This window comes from Rousettus aegyptiacus, unplaced genomic scaffold (genome assembly GCF_014176215.1).
Source record: "Rousettus aegyptiacus isolate mRouAeg1 unplaced genomic scaffold, mRouAeg1.p scaffold_m13_p_10, whole genome shotgun sequence".
In the NCBI taxonomy this organism is placed as follows: Eukaryota; Metazoa; Chordata; class Mammalia; order Chiroptera; family Pteropodidae; genus Rousettus; species Rousettus aegyptiacus.
The window spans coordinates 2,238,839-2,254,286 of NW_023416285.1; the positions used below are offsets into that span (position 1 = coordinate 2,238,839).

General features: G+C 52.8%; 1 protein-coding gene across 5 annotated transcripts in view; it reads left to right on the forward strand.

The window, feature by feature from the left end:
* The first annotated feature begins 373 nt into the window (after window positions 1-373).
* The window catches only part of AFAP1 (actin filament associated protein 1), an 86,277-nt gene continuing 71,202 nt past the window's right edge, over window positions 374-15,448 (forward strand). For 2 of the 5 annotated variants that reach the window (XM_036227463.1, XM_016127121.2), the window contains exon 1: window positions 374-570. The gene's annotated coding sequence lies outside the window, so the exon portion shown is untranslated. Of the gene's footprint in view, window positions 571-3,584; window positions 3,714-15,448 lie in introns of all 5 variants that reach the window. The other 3 variants (XM_036227462.1, XM_036227464.1, XM_036227465.1) reach the window with 3 other exon arrangements.

Genomic DNA, 15,448 nt, shown 5'->3' on the forward strand with positions numbered 1-15,448 from the left:
CGAGTGAATGAGACCGTGTATCTCTGGTGGCAGACGATCTCGCTGCTTGGGCCTCAGTCTCCCCTTCCGTACAGCAGGCCAGCCCTACACACTTGAGTTCTGGGTTTGGGGTGAGCAGCGCCTGCGGAGTGGATTCTCAGTGCAAATGGGCTCGACCTCGCGGGAATGCGCCAGATGGGGCTACGGATGGTGCAGCCCCCGCAGCCCCGCCCCGGCAGCCCCGCCCCACCTCCCTTTGTTTCTCCCTGCCCCGCCCCCTCGGCGCAGCTCCCTCCCCATTGGTCGGGGGGCGGGCCCCGGGCGCGGGCGCCGCCGGGGGCGGGGCGGAGGCGCGCGGGCGGGGCGAGTGCGCCTGCGCGGTGCCGGATCGCTGCCGCAGCCCCGCGCCGGCCGCTGCTCGTCCGAGCGCGAGCCGGAGCCTGCGACGCCGACGGGCAGAGGCGGCGGAGGCGGCCCCGCCCCGGGGCTCCATTGTTGCGGCGGCCGCGGCTCAGCCGGCTGCTCCGCTCCTCTCTGCTCGGCCCGGGCGCCGCGGGCACGCAGCGAGCGTCGCGGAGGCGGCGGCCTGAGGTGAGGCGCGGGGCGGCCGGGCGGGGGGCGCGGGCGCGGCGCGGGGCCCCGGGGCGGGCGCAGCAGGTCTGAGCGTGGCGCCGCGGGGTCGCTGCCCGAGGTGGCGGCCGCCTCCCTGAGCGACAGCGGGACGCGGAGCGGGACTGCCCCGGCTGTCGCGCGCCCGGGCATTGTTTCGGCCTCGGGGTGGCGCCCAGGGGACCCCACGCCTGCTGCCACGCGCGTGGACCCGCGCGCGGGGCCCTGCCGCGGTCCCGGGCCCCGAGGCGTGGCCGGTTCACGGTTGTCTGTGTGTCACCGAGCACGGGTCGGCGTGGTCCCTTGCGCGTGGGCAGCCGCGGACACCCCGCGAGTGGGAGACCGTCCCTGCCCCGCCACCCCCCCATGTGTGACTGGTTCTCTGCCTCCTCGAGCGTGACTGCGTGGACCCTCGATCGTGGGGGTCCTCGCCACCCTCAGGGTGGGGGCCTTTTCTCCGCTCCCCACGACTGGTTCACGGTGCGGGTGTCGCGGACGGCGGCTCTGCGTGGACCCACGCGGGGGGCGCCCACGCCGCCCTGCGAGCCGGGGGCCCCGCGCGGCGGTCCGGGCATGAGCCGGCTGCCCCCGCCCCGCGAGTGCGTGTGCACGTGCGTGTGTGCCCGCGCGTGCGTGCGCCCGCTGGGGGCCCACGTGCTGGTTTCCGTGTGCGGGTCGAGGCGCCGCGCGGGGCGTAGCGGGCTGTGCGCGGGCGCGCAGTCGGCCCGGACGGGGCCGCCGACCCGCTCTTTTATTTATTGTCTCTTCTGCCAAGTGAGCAGAAGCGGGGAGCGGGGCCGCACTTCCCCGGGAAGCCGCCTCTCCCCGGCCCCGTCCCCGGGGAGCGCGGGGCTGTCACCGCGCCCGGGGACCGCGCGTCAGGCCGCCGCGTTTCCTGCTGCAGTGCGAGGCGCGCCCGGCGGGAGCCGCCTCTGATTGGAGGGAGCCGAGCCCCTCTGCCCTGCGCTTCTTGATTTCTTCCGTTAGGACTGGGAAGAAAAAAAGCCTGGAAAGCCAGATTTAACTTTGCAGCGCTCAGCGCCTGCGGAGTGGAGGAAACTCGCCTAGGAATTTGGCGGGCTGGAAAATGCGTTTGAAGGAGGAGGATCCACCCCCACGGAATGAGGCCAAGGCAGTTAGAGGTCAGGTCTACGAAGGGATGGAAGGGACAGCGAGAGCCAGGTGGTGGCCGGGACACTCCCGTGGATGTCGAGGCCTGCCTGACCCTCCCCGCCCGCCCTGTGTCTCTCAGCCACTTAAATAAAGTGGAATGGTCCCCTTACCCTTTCATCAGACTTTTCAAAAACACCTATTATGGCCTGGGGATGAGTCTTTTCCCCCAGGGCTGCAAAGTCAAAGACAGGCTTTGCCTTCTAGGAGCATTCCGGTCCAAGACAGAAAACTGGGCCGTGGGCTCAAGTCGCTCTAATAGCCACGGTCTTTGTGAATGAGATGGTGCATGTGAGTGGAGTGGGAGATAACAATGCACTGACCACAGCTGCGTCTGTCGCGAAGCCCAGACTTGGCATGCAGGCCTTTCCTAGTTTGCCCTCTGTGCCTGGAGCTCTTCCTGTCCCCTCCACTCCCCGCTCCGGTCACCCCACTTCCGTTTACCCATTATCAGGGTCTCAGTTTGGGTGGCACCGTCTCTCTGAAGCCCTCCCTGAAGTCCTGTGTTCTGCCCTCTGAGAGCTGTGGTCTTTAAGGACAGATGCTTGGCGGTCGTGCAGCTCAGCAGATGCTCCGACCGGAGTGGGCAGCCAGTGCCCAGAACCAGGGACCCGTGCATCTACGAGAGAGTTTCTTTTTCTACATGGCGCATCCAGGCGGTTCACGTGGGTGTGGTTTAGAATCTGCAATTCCTCAACTCTCCAAAGGGTTTTTATTTTAACGTTTGCTCTTACTTCCTGGTGTTTGTTGCATGGTGTGGAGTCCTGATTAGAATTTATTGGGACTAAGTCTGGCTCTGGAATTAGCTGCTCTTTGTTCCTGCAAAGCCACCCCTTCTGGCCTTGTGTCCTCACCTTTGAGGGTCTTAAACTAGGTAAGAACCTGTCAGCCTTACACCTTTACTTCTTTCAGCCAAATATAGCGGAGGAAAGTTCCCTTAGTGGCAGTGGTCTTTTAAATAATGGAGATCTTTGAAAATGTAGATTCTGAAGTGGAAGTCCTTTCTTCTTTTCTTTTCAAAACATTTATCATCATGGGTGTCTCGGAGTTAAAGACCAGAGTCCGTGAGGGAAGTTTAAGCAGCCTTTTGATATTGTCTTGCATGGTCTTCGTGATTACATTTTACTTGCAACATCTGCACTATAGCAAATTGATTTGATGTTTCCTCAATGAAGTGTTGGTTGCAGAACTCTTCAGAGGAGCATTTCACTGATCTTTTGAGTGTCAGATGAAGTCTGCCAACTGTAGGCTTCTGTACGTCCCAGTCTCTAACAGATTTTAATTTGAGGAGTCTTAAATAAATGGAATTTGGGGAGTGCCTTGAGTAGGTGTATGGTTTATATAATGGTTTAAAACATAGTTTAAAATGATTACTTCCAAAAAATTGCATCATATTTTAAATGACCTCAAAGGAAGCTCCAATTCTAAGGAATGTAGTACTTAATCCCTTAAAATATTAATCTCCCTTCCAATTTATGTTTGGTAAGATGGGAATTTGGTGTGCTAGATTTTCTTAAAGCCGCATGTCTGTCTCTGCTATTCTTATTTGGTTGATGACAGGGATTAAAAATAGATGGTAGCCGTTTGGTCAAGTAGTGATGCCACTGAATTACAATTTTCACTTAAATCAGTGGGTTTTTTGTCTTCTCTTAATTAAAAAAAAAAAACCACGTGGAGCATGTCACAAAGCACTTATGTTGGGAGGGGTCTTCAGAAACAACTAGATTTTCTTCCAGGTTTTCTTAGGTTGTATCACTACCATGTTTCACTGAAGCTTATTAACTAGTTAATGCTTGCTCTGCACTGAGAGTGTATTTCATTTGTAGCAGGCCCGGCTTTTACATGGATTAAATGAAAAGAAGTCTTTCACAGAAGGGAGTGTCAGGATGGAGAAGGTGGAGTTGGAACTCTGCATTGCAAAGTCGTTGTGGCTTGTCCTTTGCTGAAGGAAGGGGGTAAGCTTTTCCCCAGGGCCCAGGCAGAGCTTCACTTACCCCGCTCGAAGGACCCGATGACACCTTTTTTTTAAGTTATGATATTCTATAAATCACTTTTTTCTCTGTACGAGTTATGTGGCTGGGACTGGGAGTTCAGAGAGAAATTTTTTTAGACTGTAAGTCTCTGTGTTACCCTCCCCCCAGCCTGTCCCACATCACCTATTAAATGATTTTTCTTCTTTTCCATTTTACAGTCCTTATTATATATGCGTCTGTTGTTGGCAAGCTACCTCTAAATCTCTTTGGATGTTTACAGGGTGTAAATAAAAATTACGTTTTAAAGATAACTTTAGTTCTTGGGACAGGAGGCTTTAATTAGACACTCGGGCCTGCTAAAGGCTTTTGAGTCTACGTACGTCCCTCTCTGAACGTCATTTCCCTCGCTGGTAAGGTGGAATTAAATGTTAGTAATGCCTGTTCTACCTAGCCCAGGAGATTGTTTTGAGGATAAAATGCAATCATGAACGTAGTGGGATGTCATAAGTTGTAAAATATTATGTCGCCAAGGATTAAAAGAAAATTGCTTCATTACGAATTGAATGACTCTAGGTTTTTCTTTAAAATCCCAAATGTTTAATACACTGATGATCTTTGATTGGAGGTGTGTTAGGCAGCTTCACTTAGGATTGTTTTCTCACTTTAATTGCCCAGTATTGTTTGATATGTTAGTATTTTGGGAAACATCAAATTCGAGTTTTGGTTACCATTCGTCTTTTCCAAGCAAGACTACTGAGTGTGCCCACTGTAGCCTTTAACAGTCTCCCCAGTGACAGACATCCCATGAACCTTCATTTAATGAAGTATATTTTCTTGACGTTTCAGTTCATAAGTGACCTGTCTCAAGGTTGGGAAAAGCAGTAGACAGTCTGAGGTCAAGGTCAACAAAGCCTTGCGCAGTTCACATTTGAAATACCCAGCAGGCAGCCGTTGTCCCGTGAACCTGCCTTCAGCGCCGCTCGGGCACTGTCGGAGCAGAGTGTGGGCCGGCGCGGGCCGGGCGGGTCTGCTTTTCTCTTCCTCTCCCTCCCTCCCCTCCCTTTCTTCCTCGCCAGCAAATGCCAGGAGCCCCTGGTCCCCCAGGCGTTGGCAGCGGGAGGAATGCAGAGGCCCATGAAACATGGCGCTGGTCCTCAGAGCGTTCGCATTGTGTGTACCGGTGTTAAGTGACGCCGTCGCATAGTTCACAAGCCTTCGCGTGGATTCCCTGTGACGTGCCCCCTCACGTGCTCTGCATGGGGACGCGGAGCTGGGGCACAGGCACGGACGTGATGAGCCGGGGCTCACGGTGTGGGGGCGAAGCAGACCTCGGTGCAGTGTCACAGGTGCCACCACGGGGCGTCTGGGGGCCACGCTGGTGCCCACCGTGCAGCATTTATTCTCCCGCGTGCTGCTTAGAGTCCATCAGGCAAGACAGGTGTTGGTGGGTGTGTGAGCTAAAAGAGGACAGGTGCATTACCCGAGACCTAAGACGTGGAGGTCCTCCGGGCAATTTATAATTCCCCAAATCGGCATTTAGCAGCGCAAGTCCGTCGTTTTAGGTGGAATGTGGCCATCCTGCCTCTGGACCCGAGGAAGTCAGCTGACTCTTGTTGAATGTGGACAGACAGTCCACTGGGTTCACATATGTCACCGTGTGAGATTTCTATTTCTGCTGTAACAAATTGCTACAAACTTAGTGGCTGAAAACATCACGGCTCCATTATGTCACCGTTCTGTAGGTCGGAATCTGACGCTGGGCTCTCGAGAAAGCACAGGGCATCGCAGGGCTGCCTTCCTCCCGGGAGGGCCTGGGGCGGAATCGCCGCAGCTCATCGCGGTCTCTGACGGGCGTGGGACTGAGGCCCGTTCCCTTCCTTGCCGGCTGTCAGCTGCGGGGCCGCCCTCAGCTCCTAGAGCCTCCTTCTGGTCCTTGCACGAAACCCCGACCCTAGGCCCAGCAGGGAACTCAAGCCCCGCTCCAGTCTGACTCCCCCTCTGCGTCCCTCTGCCACGTGGGGAAAGTTCTGTGTCGTTGCGGGCTCATTCGACTAGATTGGGCCCACCTAGGTTATCCAGGGTAACCCCGCTACTCGCAGTCTGTAGGAAAGTCCCTTTGCTGTGTAACGTGACATAGTCCCGGGTTCCAGGGGATAGGGCGTGGACATCTTTGGGGGCCGATTTCTGCCGGCCACAGTATGACGACATCCAGTTAAGTTGTTAATACCCTCTGTTCACAAGCAAACAAACACCAAGGCACCGGAATTTTACGGCAATTGACAGCACCCTTAAGATTTTTGTTAAACAGCAAAACTGTGCATCTGACTTGTCGAACCGATGGTGAGATTTTTTTCAGTGGGTTAGGTCGGTCAGAAGCAGAACCAAATTTTGTGTCTTGGAGTATTTAAGTGTTCTGCTCTGATTACAGAAGTTTTGCCAAGAAGTCATTAGAGTAATTCCTGTATCAGAAAAAACACCCCTGTGGGGAATTTGGGACCTTGCCTTTTCCAGGTTTATGTGAAGGACTCTTTCTTCACGGGGCGAGGAGTGCATGATTCCATGTCCGTTTCTAGAATGGAAACAGCTGAGTCAACCCGACAGGGACTCACATTCCTGAGTTTTAGAGAATCTGTTTCAAGGCTGAAGCAAAGCCAGTAAACAAAGCCTGGCCCTTCATCGGTCGTTGGGGATGAGGTGCAGCCCCGTGGTCAAGGAGGTGACTGCTGATGGTCACCATGTATTTAAGACCAAGCGTGGCCTCATTTGACCATGTAGGTGTTTTGAATAGTTTTCCACTAGGATTTTTTCCTTTACAGTGAATGACAAGCTCTGATTTGAAGTAAACGTCCTGTAAGAGACCAGAATCTCTAATTCTAAGGCTTTAGGAATTCACGAACTGCTTGAAATCGTGTGCCAAAATTTTGTGTGATTGTGCCTATGTGTGTGTTTCCTGGGGAGAGGGGTTATAGCTTTCCATATGTTTTTAGGGGGGTCGGATTCCAAAACGTTTTAAGACCACTACCAGTTAATAGGATAGTCATGTTGGTCAAGTATCAGATTTTGTTTAAAAATTAAATACCCCGTTTCAACCAAGTTATACAGGCACATGGTTTTAAGAGTCAAAAGTTCTACAAAGCCAAGAACGAAAAAAATCATCAGTCACCTACCCCGCCCTTCTCCACCCTGATTCCTGCTCCCCGGAGGCCCCCCTCTTCCCCTCTTAATGTTTTAGCTGTTTCTTCCAGATTTCGCCTTGGAGAGACACCCAACTATGAAGAAGACGAGTTGGGCCGCTGATCCCGCCCCTCCTCCCGCCGCCCACGCCCCCCTCATCCTCTCAGGATGCTTATGGCTCAGAGTCGGGGCATAAACTCGGCAGCGCTTGCGCTGTGGGCCTGTCACGCACCGCTGAGACGTTCAGCCTGTCTCTGTGCTGCGTCCTTTCTCTCGCGTTTTTCCGCCTGGAGCTGATAATCGTCTTGCTGTTGTGCTTAGTTTTCTCCGTCTCTGCCATTCCCACCTCCCTCCCCCCTGCCCTCCTCTCCACACATTCCTACACGTTGGGGGCGCGTCCGCTGCACCCCGTCTCAGGGCATGTCTCGTGCCGACCCTCTCGTCCCGCCTGCTTCCCTCTGGGCCGGCCACCTTCCTGCCCTGCTCATCTGCCCGCCCAGAGCTGTCCTGTCACCGTGAGAAAGCCCCTCCTCTCCTTCCTGGGCAAGACGCCTTCCTTACTGGTTTTCTCCCTTATTTTGGTTAAGTATGTTCACCAGTAGCTTTTGCAGAAATGATAATTTTTCCAGCTCTTGTATAATGTTGGAATATCTTGCTCTCTCATTTGATTGATAGTTGGGCTGAGTATAGAATTCTGGGTTAGAAATCATTTTTCAGCAGAATTTTGAAAATACGGCTCAAAAAGCTGGTTTACATCCTTCCTTCTCTAGAAGTTAGGCATACATTCCAAACATTTTTGTGTGCATTATAAATACAGTGTTCGCGTACGTATATATTCAGTAGCTAACATTTATTCACATATTTGGCACTCCCCTACTGAACTCTCCCTGCATGCCACCTCATTTAATTTTTAAAAGCAACCCCATTATTTCGACCCTTTCATGGTGAGGAAACTGAGGCAAAGGGAGATTGGGGGTCTCGTCCAACATCGCACAGCCAGTAAGCGTGGGAATTAGAGGAGACACACGGGGGTCTGGCGTTCGGGGAGACACACGGGGGGGTCTGGCACCAGAGCGCTCCGTGGTTATTCTCGGTTGCCTGTCGAACAGGCGTCGGTACCTGGTGAACCTTGACCTCGCCTCCCGCAGGAGTTCGCTGACCGTTTTTCCGGGGGGTGCATACATGAGCTTTCCACACCTTCTCAAGCCTAACCCTGAGTCTGGGAGTCATCTCAGACCCTGCCTGGGACCTCTTGTGGACTGAATGGAGGGGCGCTTCAGGCCAGTCTAGCTACTCGAAAGGCAGAAATAGGATTGAATAATTTTGCCAGAAAAAAAAAAGACAAGGTGGCTGGGCTTGGGAAGAGGCCTGGCATAGCCCTTGGCCATTCGGATGGGAAAGGAAGAAGAGAGGACTTCACCTATGATGGGTGACCTAGCCAGAGTAGACGAGGAGCATTCTCTCCCTGGAGGCCAATACGTACACCTTCGTTAGTCCAGACCTGCCAGCTCCTGCCAGCCCAGATGTTCCTCAACAGCTGTTTGCTTTTTTTTTTATAGTTCAATTTGATTCATAGGCAAAATCGTTTCTTCTTATAACAATGTTACAGATTAAAGTTTTCCTTTCCATTTGGAAGAGGACTTAGAGAGTGAGACAATATACTTTGAACAGTGTTACAGATTAAAGTTCTGTTTTTGATTCTGAAGAGGATTTAAGAGTGAGGTAATATGGCACACCCAAGTCTGCTAAAAACAGAAGTATGGGGTAGTCCAGGAAAGTCACTTCCCATTACGGATCATATAGCGTGAGCTGGAAGGGGCCCATGCCAAAGCTGGCAAAATGGAAACAAGTCTTGTCTTCGGATAACGCCTCAGCCTCGTACTGAGGAGCTCGCGCTTCTCCCTGGGGGGAGGTGGGGCTGAGGAGGGCAGTCACTGCTGCCGAGCACCCAGCATTTGTCAGCCACGTTTCGTATCGTGTTGCATTTAATACAGTCTTCTTATTAGGCAAGTATTGTTTTTTTTAAAGATGAAGACAGAGGCTTAGAGATGTTAAGAAAGTTGCTCACGGTCACATAATCATATGGAGAAGAATGAGATACTCAAACCCAGGGGTTTGACTTCAAGGCGCTTGACCTTTCCTTAACACTTGGCTACTTCCCTGAAGCTGAGGAGTGACTAAAGTCTAGTAAGCCGGTTTTGTGGGAAGAGGTCCTGGGGGAGTGATGGTCTCTCCAGACTTGGAATCTGCCCCATTGGGCTTCTAATTATGGACTTGACCATCTGGAGACGAGCCCCTGGTTTAAGGCTTTTCTTTGTGGGTAGACAAAACCCAGCCACATGAGAAAGGCAAAAGCTATTTACTGAGAGTCTAAGGTTTGGCGGAGACCCCAAGGCAGACAGAGGGGTGGGGGAGCTTCCTTGTGGAGAAAAGGGGGCTCAGGGGGGTTGCGATGGGGGCTGGGGGCTGCGGGAGGCTGGGCGGCCACTGGAAGCGGGTGTCCAGGAGACTTTTTGGGGGAGCGGGGGAGGCTTTCTCAGTTGGTCCTGAGCAGGAAGTGGGGACAGAAGTTCAGGATGCTGTCAGTTATCGATCCAGTCCTGGCCGACAGTCCCAGAGGTTGTTCAGCTTGCTGGCTCGTCCCTGGGGCAGCAGCCGGCTTCCTGGGTGGGGCTGCAGGAGGGGGCGGTGGGGGGGAAGCGCTCCTCTCCCCTAGGGCCTCCGTTGGCCACTTGCATCTTTCACTTGAAATGACAAATTAATATGTTGGGTTTTTTTTTTTAGATGTTCTGTGTCCCCTGAAAGAAGTTAGTCACACTGAAATTAATCAGCGTGACTGTAAAGTGTTGGGACATTGCCCTCAAAGATTTAAACCAGGCAGCCTTCAGCACACCGCCCGAGTGGCACTGCATTGTCACTTGCTGTTATGAAAACGCTCGAGCCCGCTCTGTCATCCCGTTCGGGGTCCCGGCTGGGGTCGCCGGAGTCCCCGCGCTGCCAGCCCCCCTGCATTTCGCTTTGCCGCCTCTGTTGGTCCTAACACATCGATCGTGGGATTTGCCAACCGGAAGGCTTTCAGGACTCTCCTGTTGAGCCCACTGATTTTATAGATAAACTGGGGCGCATAGGGACGTTCTAGCTCTTTTCGAGGGCAAAGCCGGGAATAAAATCCAGAGCTCTTTCCACTGGGGCATGATTGAAGGAAAGGCTCAACGTGTGGTCCGAAATGAAATCTTTTCTGATAAATGATTTTTATTTGTCTCTTCTGACTCTTGTTATCACAGAAAGCTAAAACTGGCCTTTAGCTGTTATCATAAATGTAAAAAATACTGATTTTTGTAATATCGAGTTGCTGTTTCAACATAGGTGAAAGGTCAGAGTTCTGGGCCGAATCGCGGCCCCCTCCCCGGGGCCGGCGCCCTCGTTCATGTCCTCCCGTTGCGTCTTGTCAGTAAATGGCTTCCTGCCTCTCTCTTCCCTCTCCAGCTTGTCTCTCTGGGTTAAATCACACGTGATTTTCCGTGTTTAGAATTCCGTGTCTGTACAAACTCAGTGGTTTTCCATGCTTAGGACGAAGTGCAGATTCCTTGGCTTGGCGTTCAAGGCCTTCGCGTGTGGGCGCGAGCTCCCAGTTGGGATTTCTTTCTTTCTCTTGCCGTTGTTGACCTCGCACTCCTGCTGGGTGTGTAAGCCCCTTTCCGAAGCCCGGTCTAAGAGCTGTACCTTTCCATCCCCTCTTGCGCGCACACACTCTGATCCATCGAGGCTGTGGCCCCCCCCCCGCCCCCCCACGTCTTCAAATCTTATCCATCCTTCAAAGCCTGAAACGCTCGCTTTTCGCCATCCCTTCTCTGACGCCCAAATTAAAGTTGCTCTTTCATCCTAGGACTGTGCTGCTGCCCAACGATCTGTTCCTCGTTTAGTTAGCACGGCGCTTCTGCGAGTATTACCGGCTGCCTTATGTCCTTTATCATGAGGTTAAAAACATTTCCCGCAGTCACACATTTTGAATACCGTGCGCGGCGGAGCCGCGCTCAGAAGGCCTTAGAGAGGGAGAAGGAGGCTGCACTTCCGTCACCGGGGTCTGTCCTGTGTCCAGCGACGTGCTTCTTTCGAATCTTTCCAGAGATGTTCCGTGCACAGTCAAGCGTTTATGGATAATTCCGTCTTCCTTGTAAAAACACAGATGTAGCCATAATGGAAACATTATTCTCTCCTAGTTCTCTGTTATTGGGGGTTCAGCTTGTTCCCCATCTTTTGGAATAAGCAGCAGTGCTACATCGCATGTAATTCTTGTGTATTCGTGTGCATAGGTTCACAGGGTGGATTCCTAGAGATGGAATTGTCAGGCCAGAGGGTACACGTGTTTCAGTTTTGACAGGTAATGCCTCATTTCCTTCCCTCGGGGTGATGCCACTTTATTCTCTCACCGTCAGTGTGTAGGGGTGCCTGTTTCCTGTACCTCGTCGTTGCAGTGAGCTCCTGTTAAATGTTTTGTTCTTTGCCAATCTTATAGATAGGTTTAAAAAAGTTGCATCTCTTTTAAAGGGTAGGAAACAAGCTAAAGAGATACGAGGTAGATAATTGGCCTGGTCTCATGGTAGATGGTTAAGCTGCAACCCGAATTTAGTTTGCTAATTCCAGATTTTGTTTTCTTTGGAGGCTAGCTGGTAGAAAGTATATATTTCCTTTGACAAGTTAATAATTATGTACTTCCCAGTCTTTCTCCTGGATCATAAGACTTTTGTGTATGTGTGGAAAGGAATTTTGAGATTTAGAGAATTTTTTATTGAGAGTCTAGGGCAGTCCCAAAAAGGTAGTGCAGATAATAAAATAATGTAGATTTTTATGATTTTTAATCTCAAAAGATATCTAAATTGTCTTTTGACTTTGCAAAAAGTCTTTTGACTTTTCGACGTGGAGATTTATTCTAAGGGAGAAGTCCAGGCTCTTTGTCTTAAAGGACTGTAATTGTCTTGGTAGGGAGAGGTAGGGAATTTTGTTTGTAACCTTTTTAATTAGTGAAAATCTTCTGTGTTCGGTTAATTATATTTTCTATATCATTTAGAAGGTTGTTTTGGGAAGCAAATACAGTTTAGAAATTAAGTTCTCTTCCTTGCTAACTAAACTATCTTTCCTTCTTTCCTTTATCTATTGTAGTCACAGCATAAAATCTGCCTGTAAAACCACTGAGTTTGGTTGTCATCCAGAGAGGGGTAAGCCCCAAATATGGACTGTTGCATACCAAATTTAGTCCAGAAAGACTGTGCATAGAAATTTGGTTATTGTCAGACTTCCCAGATATATGAATCGAACAGTACAATTCATATATGAATCGAGTGTATGTAAGATGTACATTTATTTATTTATAACATAGGAATCAAATAATACTCTTTAAGATAGCTTTCTGACAAATTTCTAATAGCCATCTTATTCTAAAACTATGGAGGTTTTGCATGCATATGTTACGCATTATACACTTAACCTGGTACCTCTGTATGTAACGATTATGTTACTACTGTATTGGGTCTGTTTTGAATTTGTTAATCAGTCCTAACCTTTCTACTTAGGTGGGGTTCAGGTTTTGTTCTCTCTTGGTCGTTGGGCCAGCAACGATCTGCGTGAATTTCCTTTCCTCTCTCCACCGGTTTCCTCTTTCCGACGGATGATCTTGATCTCTCACTGGGCTTTACTGTGTTTCTAATGAGTTCTGGACTCTGGGCCGAGCAGTCCCCCGAGAGATCATGCTCCTCTTCTGCAGTAGTGCATATTTTCAAGACAAGCAAAACATACAGTTTTTCTGGGACCACATACCAGCATTCCTCCAGGAGTCAGAAGGGCTGCGTTGTCTTGTGTATAGCCGTACTGGTGGAGTTACCCGAGACGGGTCATGTCCACTCCCTGGCCCGTGTTTTTGTAAGTGGTACAGCAAAGGGTGTGTTTTCTAAGTGGCCTTCCAGCCCGGTTATTCACTGACCTGTTGTCTGCACTGTGCCAAGTGCGGTGGGAAAGGCAAGCCCCCGAACGCACAGTCGTCACCGCCGGGGTGTTACAGTTTCAATCCAGACGCAGCAGGAGAGCGAGCAGCCCTGGGCAGGCGTGCGGACTGGAGGGGCTGGGAGGGAGGTTCCGAACCCCTCTGTTGGCGATCGTAACTCTCCCCGCCAATCTGAAGAAGGAGGAGGCAAAAAGGCATGAGGTTGCTTAGAAAACTCTCAGCCTTTGAGGCTTGGGTTATCCTACAGGAGAGGAGTTGGCGGGGTGGCATCGTGTGTCCGCAGGCGGAGGGCGGTGGTGACCTGCGTCCGCCGAGCCTGCCCGTGGCTCTCAGCCTCACTCAGTTTCCTCTTCTGTTTCCGCCGTCCTGATGCACCTGCTTGTTTCTCCAGAAAAGCTGCAGTGAAATCCTTTGAAAAACTTTGTAAGAAGAATAGAGGCTAATTGAAAATAATTTGAAAAGCATGGAAGACAAAAAGCAAATAGTGAACGTTTCTTTTCTCACGGTCTTTGGGGTAGCCATGTTAGCTTTTGCTGTACTTCCTTCCAGATCTCTTCCAGTGTACTTACCAATATATTTGTATGGTTTGGGGTGTTTTTGAAATAAAACGGTGAGTGCTTGATAAGCACTGTTCCAGTTCCATCCCGGCCCCCCCTCCCCCGTTTACTCAGACGCCCTTCGTGATGACACCGCCAGGCTCGTAGACTCCCTTGCCCGTGGGGTGCAGGGTGTACGAGCCGATGCTGACCGGCCTTGACTGCGCGTTTGCCCGGCCCGGGGCCTCTGCGGAGCTGGTCGTGTGCCCGGGGTCTGAGGGTTGTCACAGCAAACCTATGGGCGAACGCTGCTGTTGTTAACACTTTACAAACCATAGAACTGGCAGCGAGAACCTGAGCTCCTTGCTCAAGCTCATGGTATTACTTACAAGAAAGATAACGTTAAAACAAACTCTTGTTACATTAGAGTAATTTATATAAATTCACTCATTTCGAAAGCTGTTTCTCGAGCTCATTCTGTGTGTCGGGTGCTGTCCTGGAAGCGTCTTCTGAAAGCACGTGCGGGCAGGGGCGCAGGGCAGACGGCCCACAGGTACTGGGTCCCCGCGTGGGAGGAGGGTGGGGCTCGTGGGAGGAGAGCGGGCCCCAGGGAGGGGCGGGGCACCAAGGGGAGGCCCGCACTGTCCTTGCGACGTCCGTTTTGGCTGCAGGTCCCATGCTCGTACCTACCCTTTTCAGAGACCCTTGGTTTTGATTTTTATGACGGCTTGCCTGAGACCGAGTGGCCTGTATTGCAGACCGCCCGAGTCTGACCTCGAGGGTGTGCGCCGACGCCCCTCTAGTCCCTGTTCTGTCACCCCCCACTCTCCTGGGGGGAGGGGAGTCAGTCGCTCCGGAGCGATGCGCCTGCGAGCATCGCAGGCGGATTCGGGGCCGCTGGCCATGGGCCAGGCTTTCCTGCTCTTTCCCACGGAAGGACACACTTCCCCCACCTTGGGTTTTGCTCTGGGACCTCAGGGGTTAGAGCAGGGAGGTCCTGGCAGTTTGCTGGCCGAGGCACGTGCTGTGCAGGCTGTGTGACATGTGGAAAGGAGACGCGTCGGGGACAGTGGGGCTGGGTGCTGGAGGGCGTCCCTCGGGGGTTGTCAGGGTCTCGGGACAGGGTGGTGTGGACGGGCACCGTGGCCTTGGGGGTCTGCGACACGCCCTCTCCGTGCTCTGGGCAAGTTTTATTTGGATGCCTCCGGGACAGAGCATGACATCAGTGCTTGCCACCAAGTATTTATAGCGGCTGGTACCTCCTCTGTGGGTCGCTGTCTGTGCCGTGGTTTCTTAGGGGTTGTAGCTCCCCCGCCCAGGGCACGGTGCCCGCGTCGGGTGCTGCTCACCCCCGAACGCCTTCGGAGGTGGCGAGCTGCGTGGAGGAAGCCGCTGGCGGGAGGCGCCCTCCCCACTGGGAGTCCTGTGCCGGCCCAGGTGACGAAGGCCTGCGAACCGTGTCCTGGCATCTGTGATGGGCCGAAGCCGCGCCTCAGCCTCCTCTTCCCTCTCTCCCCGCCCCTCCCCCCCCAACATCGCCTATGGAAAACTGAGCAAGTATTGCGCTTCCGGTTCCTTCATGTGCTGTCTCCGCTCCTTGCATTTCCCCGATTGGCCTGGGACAGCGGAGCAAGTGCTCTCTCGTTCCCCAGCGGGGTCCGTGCGCCGAGGGGCTCGCTGCCTGCCGGGCGCCGGGAGGCGGCCCCGGGGCGTTCCCGCTGCCGCCGCTCACAGTCCGACAGCCGAGGCCGCCGCGTGTTGCCCCAGGGAACGGGAGGGCGCTTAGTGCCCAGTGCTCCAGGGAGCCTCCCAGAGTCGCAGAGCGGGCAGCGGTGGAGCAGGACTGAGCGCCGAGCTTGCCTGCTGCCGGCCAGACAGGTGCGTCTCGGCTCCTGAGGGCTCAGGGCCACACGCGGGTGGACGGGCCAGGTGGCCGCCTTTTCAGCTTTGTCTTCGGCCCCAGACACTTCTTTGAACTGCACTGTGCTGCTAAAGTACATGCGGAGTCT